This window comes from Manis pentadactyla, chromosome X (assembly GCF_030020395.1).
Source record: "Manis pentadactyla isolate mManPen7 chromosome X, mManPen7.hap1, whole genome shotgun sequence".
Lineage (NCBI taxonomy): Eukaryota > Metazoa > Chordata > Mammalia > Pholidota > Manidae > Manis > Manis pentadactyla.
In genome coordinates this window covers 115,454,181-115,465,600 of record NC_080038.1, presented here as the reverse complement: position 1 = coordinate 115,465,600, position 11,420 = coordinate 115,454,181, and the positions used below count along the sequence as shown (strand labels likewise).

The 11,420-nt window shown below is 40.4% G+C and overlaps 1 long non-coding RNA gene across 1 annotated transcript; it reads right to left on the bottom strand.

Moving 5' to 3' along the window:
- Window positions 1-897: 897 nt before the first annotated feature.
- On the bottom strand, window positions 898-6,342 carry LOC130681983 (uncharacterized). Its single transcript, XR_008995291.1, has 3 exons — window positions 6,204-6,342; window positions 5,707-5,980; window positions 898-1,636 (listed from the first exon to the last, which is right to left on the bottom strand). It is a non-coding gene; the product is annotated as an uncharacterized LOC130681983 (long non-coding RNA).
- Window positions 6,343-11,420: the final 5,078 nt, after the last annotated feature.

Here is an 11,420-nt window from a genome sequence, read left to right as displayed (position 1 = left end):
ACCAAGGCATACAGTTTTTATACATTTTGGAGGAGGAGACAATAAATCTGTAAAGAATTGACAGGAGAAAGAAAACTTAGGTTTGGAAGCTTCAATTAGGAAGGAATTCTAAACATCATTTGGGCTGGGGTAGTAAATTAGTAAAAAAGTAACAAGATTTGTTTATGCAGACTTCTTGGCTCTAAATTCCCTGTCTCTGGTGACTAAGGGCCTTCCAGGTACAGGGATGGTACCTTTCACATGGGAGAGTAATTTCCCAGTTTCAGGGGGAAACAGAGGATGGTCAGGGTATCTCTTGCATTGTTTGTTCTTCCCGTCACTTTAATTTAATCAATATGCCAAAGTGGCACATTTTGGTGCAGCCTGTCCTTAGCCCCTATGAAGATAACCATGATAGAAACAGGTTTTAGCAAAAATGCTTCATATCAATCTCAGTAGCAGAGACAGTTTGACCACAACACTCTAGTAACAGGGACACACATTTTGCAAGTGTCATCATTTTAAAATCATTTAAAGTATTACCTTTTACTCAGAAATCCCTCTGTACTGACCATATTCTAATTGAAAAAAAAATAAAGAAAATTAATATAATGCTAAAATTATAATTACCAAAGCTCTCAAAAGCCCTCTAGCTTCCCAGGCCTGCAGCACTGTCATGAGACCTGATAAAAATAAGATCAAACATCTCAAGGATCCATAAGTTGTCTCCTTATATGTTAATAAAAGGCTGCCTCATGAACTTGGGGATTTCACTTCCAATCCCAGAGTCTAGGCTAATATGACTGAATATTCCAAGAGGCTCATAAAATAGCTTTATGACCATTGGACATAAGGCACATTTTCAAAATACACCCGGAAACAGCCTCTACATGATCTGTTGATGCCGGAGTTCTTGTTCACGAAGCTGAAGAATGAGCTTCACAGACACTCAAGGTAGGAGAGCAAGGTACAGGCTTTTATTTAGAAATAAAGTGAGAGGAAAGAGCTCCTGGCTCATGCCAGTAGGGGACAAGAAAGCCCAGGGTGGTGCATTGTCTAGGGGATTTATAGGCAGTTGAGGATTTTGGGGAATTGAGGGCTTCAGGTGTGGACTTGTACCACCTGCCCTGCCCTCAAGGTGGGCTGGGTTGTTGTCTGTTTGCTAGAGCTGGTTACAGTGAAGTCATGCGTTATGCTGAGATACCCTTGCGGAACACTCAAACGTTCCAGGCCAAGTTGCTCCTGGCCTTTTGTTCTTTAACTGATCTCACTGAAGATGTCTATATTCCTAGTCTGCTATCTTTACCCTAGAGAATTAGGGTGACCTTGACTTTGCATAATGCTGAACACAGAATTTCGATAGGGACTTTATATTGTTACATTGCTTTGACTGTAAATATCTTGTCTTGCTTTTCCAGAGGCCTTCACCCTACTCTGTCTAAGCCCATGGTCCCTGTCTCATTTCCCCCTCTACAGATAGAGATCCTAGCTGCTGCTAGGGAAAGGGGGCGAAGACCACTCTGGCTGCTTCATGCTGAGAAGGGGTGCAGTAAAGGGTGCAGTTAGGTCTCCATCAGTGGTCAGTTGAGAGGCTCTCGGAAGATGGGCACTTCTATTCCAGGTTCCATTTCTATTACTATCGGCATTTTTGTGGCTTCTAGGCAAGATAGAACAAATTGTGTTATTAGGTTAAGTAGCAACATCTGGAGTTGGATTTTCCATTCTGGAAGGACAAACTTGAGATTAAGAATGCATGGTCGAATTTGAGAACTAGAAATAGAAAAACTTTAATTGAAATGATGGGAGAAAACTAACACAGCTGGACAATCATAGCCAGATATTTTGGGAAACTAGAATTCTGAATTTAGTTTATGTCCCAATGACTACTATTAGGATTTAGTATAGATAAAGGCTGCATTATTGAAACAATACTTTTCTCTAGAAAATAATTAACACTTGGCTTGATTATTTGCATAAGTGCAGCAAGAAAAGCAATTGATTACATGGGCTCTTTTAAATGTGCTTTGCTGAAACATTTTATAAGGAATTTCAGATTGGACTTTTAAAGGCCTCATGAAGCCAGAAAGCCAAGCCAGACTTACCATCAGGTTTTGCCTGCAGTACCTGTAGATTTGGGTGAATGCCTCTCTTCTCAAGGTCCCCAAGACATTCTGAGGTTCCTGTACCTGCCAGGAAGTGACCTTCCTTACTCACCTGGTAAGGCTGCTGGGAACCCTGTATAAGCAAGGTACCAGGCCAGTTCTTCCAAGGGGCTTTGTTGGCTCTATAAAGTCAACCTTAGTTCCTTAAAGCTTTTCATATCTGAGTTTATGCACGTGTCTCTCAGGTATGACATTCCAGTCAAAGCCTTGGTAATATAACCTGTGTTTTCAATTGTTCCTCTTACAAGGAAAGCAGATTCTTATTGAACTTATGCAAATAAACATACTGCCATGAAATATAAAAATAGTCACTGAGAGTTTTTAAATTCTGGAGGGATCAGGTAGAAAGATAAATGTTTCATTTCTGCTTATAAAGATATTGTTATTTACTAAACTGTTGTCAGCTTAAGAGAAAAAGCTTAAAACACTTTATCAACAATATTTGAAACAAAAAACCACAAAATCATCTTCCTTAGTTTACTTAATACTATATAACCAATACCTGTTCTGCTGAAATCTAGTTCTTTACTAGTTCAGGAGTAATAAAACAGTGACTATAGATGACAAAAGACTTACAAATGACAATGGTTAAAGATCTGATGAGAGCTTACTGTAAGACAGTTGACATAAGGAAATTCAGATATTTCTGCACAAAACATTCAGTAACAAAGTTTAGTATCATTCCCTTTGACAGTGCTTTCCAGGTAATTAAGCAGATAATTATATATCAGATAAATAAGCCAAATTAGCAATACTTTCTCCAATGAGAAAAAATTCCTCTGACATGTTCCAGGGGCCCTCTGGAAAATATCAGAGTTAACTAGAGGTAAAAGCACCTTTTCGAATTTGATTTTGGGAAGTTGGCAGAAGAAAGTTTCTTTGACACTTGCTTAAATAGGATTATAGGTTGCCATGAAGCAATACTTATCCATTTAACCAGAATGAAAACAAAATACCTCAAAGGCAAATACAGAAGGTTACAGTTGTTAGCAAAGTTTAGCTTTTAGTCCTTTTAATATTAAGATCTCATTTTCTTAAATAATCAAGGCAACTCATTGAGACTTTAAGCATGAGAAACTGCTTTGATAAAAACAATTAGAAAACCCTTTGCAATCTTTCAACATAAAGAGCAGACCCTTTAAGAAAACTTGTCTAACTGAAGACAAAATTTTAGTTTTGTTTTGTACTTGATATTGAGACTCATTTGCTTTGATTTTATATAGCATGACCATATCAATTCTTCTACAAACTTTCTACAACCTTCTTTTACATTCAGAGTTGTCCCTCTTTAAATAAGCAGCTGTACTTTAGAACAAAGTTACTTTCTTTTATCAAGACACATTCTTTAGCATGTAGAAATGTTTTCTTTATTACTTTAAGTAGTTTTAATTAGAACTTAAAACCATTAGGTACCTTAATTTTCAGTGAACACAGAGTAGGCTATTGTAAACTGTTACACTAGCATTCTTTAGATTGACAAATTTATGAAAACATTTTATAATTTCTGGAACCGTGTGCTTTGCAGCACAATCTCACTAAGCACAAAATATGTCTAAACTTAGCAAAATTTTGAGATTTTAGGTTACTACAGAAATTCTCAGGCTGTAGGTAGGTATACACACTGTAACATCATTATTATTAAGATGTTCACTTCCTACACTTAAGTTTACTCATTCTTAACAACTATGCTAAACTACTTACAAAACCTTTACTGAATATTAGACAAAGTCAAGCCTCTAAGCATTTTATTATTGAAAGATGTAGCAGATAACATTAACTTAAATGGCTTTAGGATAAACTTGGGCAGCTGATAACCATAAGGACACGTCCATTTCAGTTCAACTTAAATTAGCATTAATGCTTAATATTTTCTATTAGAATTTTCTGGAAGTTTTAGAATGCCCAATTTTCACGAGCACTTGTCTTTAAATCAATTTTATTAATACCATCCAGAGGTAGAAAAATCTTTCATTTACATGCTTAGACACACAAACATGCAGATTGAGACATAATGACTACAGTTAGCAACACTTTTCATAAAAGAACATATACACAGACAGATAAACTGATACAGAGATTTGAGTTACTGATATCCAAATGCCTTTCCTTTTAGCTTATTTGACTAAAAGCATCTCAGTTTTCAAGAATACACTCTACGGGGTGAGCAGTTTACATAACTGGGTTAAGGTTTAGATGGCCCCAGACTAATAGGGCCAATGAAGGCTCTGAACTGATAGGGACTGTGTGTGTCCAGGGGGCTGGAAATGAAATGCAAGTACAATTCTAGCACCAGTCATTTAAAGCCAGGCTGTATTTCTGAAGATACATTTCTTCTGTTTCAGGGAGTCTAGTTTAAAAACCTCCCAATTTTTGAAGATAATGAACCCAATAAGTAGAATAGATTTTCACCAAAAAAATTTAGAAAACTAGCCTCATAATAGTCCATGGGACTTTTGACTATTTTCCATCCTTGCATTAAAATAAATTTAGCTGTATAACCTTATTATATTGTATACTTCTCTCAGGGACCAAGCCTCTCCATTAGAGAGTTTCTATTGAGGCCAGGCTTGTGTGCAGAAGATAAGGCACTTCTTTTTCAGGGTCTGGGGATCAAAATTGCTCCCAGTTCTTTAGAATGCAAGCCAGAGGCGTGTATGGCTTTAGACTTGAAGAGGATGCTTCTATCTGAAAGAGAGAGAGGGAAAGACAGGTGTCCAGCACCTGATCAACCTCTCTCTCTGAGGGCGTCCCCTCGCATTGGAGCCTAGGTGACAGTGGTTAGTCACCCCCTCTGCCTACTGGAATTAACCACTCCTTACCAGCGTGGCCTATACCTTGCCTTGACTCCCCTCTTGCCTTTCCACTAAGCAAGAGTTGCTTCAGAGCCCTGGATCTAGTGGGGACCTCACCAGTATGCTCTTATTTTACGCCTCTGGGAGTCCTGATCCAGACCCTAGTTTCTCTGCACAGACTTTAGCATAATCCACTCTGGCTGCAGATAAGGAAATGCCATAGCCCCAGGAAGACTGCCTCCAAGGAAGAGAGATCAATAGAATAGAGCCACGGCTAGAATTTAAACGGGGCCATTTACATGTACATTTATGGAGGGGGATGTCTATATTCAAACACCAGTTTCTGCCACTGCCTGGGATTTAGCCAGTCACCCACTATAACAAATTTGATCTGTGAAACAAGAGGTCGGGGGGTTATCTACGACTCTCACATAAGCAGCAGCCTAGCCGGAGGTTCACTCAGTGCCGTGGGATCAATCGGCTGGAGCCAAGATCCAAGGACCACTGTCTACTAGTCCGGTCTGCCTTTGGAGTCTGCAGATTAGGATAGGAAAGTAGGAAATCGGCTCGCCACTCCCCGACATTCCCGTCCATCTGGAGGGCAGGGGATCAAGGAGCAGCAGACACCGGGAAACCTTTCACCGGACACTTAAGACTGGTAGCTGACTCTAATTTTCTTTTAAGTGGCTAACGGGTGCCCAGACATATTTTTATGAGATAAAAAGTACAGCATTTACTTAGTCAGGAATAAGAGCGAAGCATAGACCTCCTACCTTGCGGTGGTGAGCATCAGGTTCCGTGAAACTGATGAAGTTGGAAGAGAGTTAGGAACGCCCCCTGCCTCACCCAGAGGCCAGGGCAGCCTGAAGAAGCACGCTGGAAGTCAGAGACAGAGACAGAGAGACACTCCTCATGGATACCCAGTCGGGCTGTCGGGGCCTGATTGCAGACACGTGGGCCTTTGAGAAGCCACTGAAGTGCAGCCTCAGCCTAGATTCTCGCAGGTGCCCATGGCCTTCCTCAGTCCCTCGCATCCAAGGAGAGGCTCTGAAAGGGAATCCGGGCCTCCACTCAGCTGACTTTCCCGGCTCCCAAGTGAGACGGGGGATCCACTGCGGGAGATGAGGGGAACCTGACGCTTAAGACTTTCAGATCGGCAGCCAGGGTAGTCCCATTTAAGTGGCTGACGAGCACCCGATTTTGTGTGCCATAGATGGCTTACTCTATAAGGACAGTGAAAGAAAAGGCAGTCTTGGATGCTGATACTCACCTCTGAGGTAATCCTGGACGAGCCCCCAAAGATGATGCCGGGGTTCTTGTTCACAAAGCCAAAGAATGAGCTTCACAAACACTCAAGGTAGGAGAGCAAAGTACAGGCTTTTATTTAGAAATAAAGTGAGAGGAATGAGCTCCTGGCTCACACCAGGAGGGGACAAGAGAGCCCGGGGTGTTGCGTTGTGTAGGGGATTTATAGGCAGTTGAGGATTTTGGGGGACTGACGACTTAGGGTGTGGACTTGTACCACTTGCCCTGACCTCAATGTGGGCTGGGTTGTTTTCTGTTTGCTAGAGCTGTTTACAGTGAAGTCATGGGTTATGCTGAGATACACTTGCGGAACACTCAAACGTTCCAGGCCAAGTTGCTCCTGGCCTTTTGACCTTTAACTGATCTCACTGAAGATGTTTATATTCCTAGTCTTGTATCTTTACCCTAGAGAATTAGTGTGACCTTGACTTTGCATAATGCTGAACACAGAGCTTCGATAGGGACTTTACATTGTTACATTGCTTTGACTGTAAATATCTTGCCTTGCTTTTTCCGGAGGCCTTCACCCTACCCTGTCCAAGCCCATGGTCCCTGTCTCATAACCATCAGGGAAATTCTGGGGTATTAGGAACTGCGTGCGAACAATTTGGAACAAAGACCAAATATTTATTTCCGATTACATTACAGCAATGAATTCAGAGTAAAGCACTCATTCTTTAAGCACTCTCTAAAACCATCTAATACAAACTCAAATCCTAAATTAAGTCCTTTCTAACAGAAGGCAATCCAAGGTTACCTTCAATAAGCAATAAATCCTACTTGTTTCACTGCAGGGATGGATGATCCTGGTATTTTTTTTTTTTTAATTTTATTTATTTATTTATTTTTTTTATTGAAGGGTAGTTGACAACAGCATTGCATTACATTAGTTTCAGGTGTACAACACAGTGATTCAACATTTATATACATGATAATTCTAGGTACCAGGTATCACCATACCAAGTTGTTACAATATTTTGACTATATTCCTTATGCTATACATTACATCCCGGTTACTTATTTATTTTACAATTGGAAGTGTGTTTATATATATATATATATGTATATATATATTTTGTGAGGGCATCTCTCATATTTATTGATCAAATAGTTGTTAACCACAATAAATTTCTGTATAGGGGGGTCAATACTCAATGCACAATCATTAATCCACCCCAAGCCTAATTTTCATCAGTCTCCAATCTTCTGATGCATAACGAACAAATTCTTACATGGAGAACAAATTCTTACATAGTGAATAAGTTACATGGTGAACAGTGCAAGGGCAGTCATCACAGAAGCTTTCGGTTTTGTTCATGCATTATGAACTATACACAGTCAGTTCAAATATGTATATTCATTTGATTTTTAAACTTGATTTATATGTGGATACCACATTTCTCTATTATTATTATTTTTAATAAAATGCTGAAGTAGGTAGATACGAGATAAAGGTAGAAAACAGAGTTTAGTGTTGTAAGAGAGCAAATATAGATGAACAGGTGTGTGCCTGTAGACTATGTGTTAATCCGAGCTAGACGAGGGCAATAAACATCCATGTATGCAGAAGATTTCTCTCAGAACATGAGGGGGGAGGTTCTAAGCCTCACCTCTGCTGCTCCCCATTTTCTCACCACATGGCCCCCTGCGACTGTGCCTGTCTTAGGTTGTTCCTCCCTTGAGGAATCTTACCCGTCTCTGGCTAACCAGTCATCTTCCGGGGCCATACAGGGAAATGTTAAGTTGGTAAGTGAGAGAGAAGCCTTATTGTTTGAAAAGGTTAGCTTTTTACTTCTTTGCATATTTATGCCCTGTGGCTTCTATGCCCAGCATTTGTCTTGAGGTATCTTTACCACTTGGAAGAATTATGATACTCGGTAAATTCGACATGTGGCACGAGTTCTATTTAAAGGTTGTGATTAGGTAGGAAGAAGAAAAGCTATAGAAGTAGGAGGCAGAAGAAAACCTGGGAAGATTGATTATTTCTTTGACATATCTTCTTGTAGAGTAACTTCAGCATGGATAGGTTTTAAACTACTAATTAAATTGTGCACACACACATTAACATAATAGGAATATAGTTACCTAACCAAAGCATACCTGTAATTACCAGCCATCTCCAGTGAAACCAAGAAAACCAGTTAGGCACCTTAGGCATTTGTGAAAACTTATCTATGATATGGTGGATATTGTCCGACTGAACTTAAACAGTCTGAGAGAATTCAGATAAACTAGAACAACCCATTCCTGGGGACTGTTCATATTCCATATGTTCTTTTAACGATAAATAGTCTGTGGTTGTAAGATTTTGGAGTACTACAATTTGCACTTCTCCTAATTCTTGGTTGAGTTCCAACAGTATAGATCCAGTCCAATTTTTGTTTTACTGTATGCACAGGTCAGCTTAGATATCTCCTTCTTCATTCCCATGGCAAGTCCAGGAGCTGGTGGGATGAGTGCATCTACACCTGTGACAGTGTGTGGATCTTTGTTGGAGTTTTTTTTTTTTTTCTGATCATCTTCTGTCATGAGTCTTCCAGAGAGTGCTGATGTTGGAAGTTCTTTTTCATATCGTATCTTAGTTCATTTTCGGGGTAGCCAAATTAGGCTTTGATCCTCTGTATAAACACAAACAGACCCTTTGCCTACACTTTTTTTTTTTTTTAATAATTATTTTTTATTGAAGGGTAGTTGACACACAGTATTACATTACATGAGTTTCAAGTGTACAACACAGTGGTAGAACATTTATATACATAATTCTAGGTTCCAGCTATCACCCTACCAGGCTGTTACAATATCTTGACTATATTCCTTATGCTATACATTACATCCCGGTTACTAATTTATTTTACCATTGGAAGTCTGTCCTTTTTTTTTTTTTTTTTTTTTGTGAGGGCATCTCTCATATTTATTGATCAAATGGTTGTTAACGACAATAAAATTCTGTATAGGGGACTCAATGCTCAATGCACAATCATTAATCCACCCCAAGCCTAATTTTTGTCAGTCTCCAATCTTCTGAGGCATAACAAACAAGTTTTTACATGTAGAACAAATTCTTACATAATGAATAAGTTACATAGTGAACAGTACAAGGGCAGTCATCACAGAAACTTTCGGTTTTGCTCATGCATTATGAACTCTAAACAGTCAGTTCAAATATGAATACTCATTTGGTTTTTATACTTGATTTATATGTGGATACCACATTTCTCTCTTTATTATTATTATTTTTAATAAAATGCTGAAGTGGTAGGTAGATACAAGATAAAGGTAGAAAACATAGTTTAGTGTTGTAAGAGAGCAAATGTAGATGATCAGGTGTGTGCCTGTAGACTATGTGTTAATCCAAGCTAGACCAGGGCAATAAAACATCCACGTACGCAGAAGATTTCTCTCAGAACGGGGGGGTGAGGTTCTAAGCCTCACCTCTGTTGATCCCCAATTTCTCACCTGATGGCCCCCCTGCGACTGTGCCTGTCTTAGGTTGTTCCTCCCTTGAGGAATCTTACCCGTCTCTGGCTAACCAGTCATCTTCCAGGGCCATACAGGGAAATGTGAAGTTGGTAAGTGAGAGAGAAGCCTTATTGTTTGAAAAAGTTAGCTTTTTACTTCTTTGCATATTTATGCCCTGTGGCTTCTATGCCCAGCATTTGTCTTGAGGTATCTTTACCACTTGGAAGAATTATGATACTCGGTAAATTTGATATGAGGCACGAATTCTATTTATGATCCTGGTATTTTTTTGACACTGGAAACAACCGCATCCCTCTCTAGGTGGCTAGTAAGGAAAGCCACAAGAAATTGCGCTCAAGTTTTACCCCCACTTGAATGTCCAGAACTGTCTCCTTGTCTCCAATTCTCCTTCAGCCCACTTTGTCCTCTATGGTTTTATTTTCTACAAAGAGGAAAATAGTTTTGTAACAACCCATCTTATCTTTGGAAAACTTCAAAGTACTTGGCATAAAACTAATTATTTTGAAGTTCTAACTATGAATAATTGCTCCAAATATAATTTGCTCCAAATAAATTTCTTCTCTGTGTTTGAAATTGTTAGGAAAGAGCATAAAACCTAAATGTGATTTATTACCACCAGGATGTTTAAACATTTCAACAGTAAGGTATTAACAAAGGGCCACGTGGTGGAAGATGCTCAGGCCAAGTGGGGGTGGGGGTAGGGGTGGGGGAATTAGTAAGGGCCTGGCTATACCTGTTTGATTTGAGTTCTTTAAACCTACCAATAAAATGAAGACAAATATAAGGGGAAAATATAACTGGCTTAGGCGACGTCTGGGAAAGAATGTAAACCCTGTAGTACTCAGTCAATGAGAAACCAGGGGAGGGACTCATGTACTAGGAGATAAATTACTGACACCAATCTCCCCAGGTGTGCCTGCTCACCAGACACCCGATCTTGCAAGACCGTCATTAAAGCCTCGCTCCACTGTTCTCTTTGTCTCCATGTCCACTTACTGAATTTGGACCAGTTAGTGTGTTTCTCAAAATTTGGGGGCTGATCTAGGATCATCTTGCCTGTGCGAGGTGGGGGCCCACAGGGAGTGGGAAGATGCGTCCCCCCCGGCTTTGGGCAACCGGCTCTGTCTGGGCATTTCACCTTCACATGGAAGCCTAGAGAAGTCCCAAGACTGTTGTGAGGAGACAGTGTGACCGAAGCAGGGGAGAAAACGCAAGCACCGCAGCAACCAGGCAACCTCGTGCACTAGCCAAGGTAGGAAAATTGGGCTATAAGTACTGCTTGGTGGTTGGGCATTTTTTGGAGGTCGAGTGTGTGTGGCTGAGACGTGTCCTAGATACGAAGTGAGTGTGGAGTCCCGATCTGCGGTTCCGTTCTCCCTCGAGGGAAATGGCCGGAGAAGGACGAAGCAAATCTCAGGGCGTGTACAAGAAACTTCCATTATGGGGGGTTGAGTACACAGGGAACTCGGACACAGGGACCTCTTGAAAGATGGGACATACAAATTCTAGGCCTAGGGAAGCAGGGAAAGGGAACCAGATGAGCTCCCTTGGAATTCCCCCCAGATAGCCTGCTGGGGTGAAGGTTACGGTACTGGGGGGACGCCTCCTGTACTGTAAGAATTAATTAGCATGAGAATGGCCATCTTAAGGGCCGAAAAGCTATTTTCTGAGTGCGTGACTCAGGAAAGGAGGAACTGGGTAA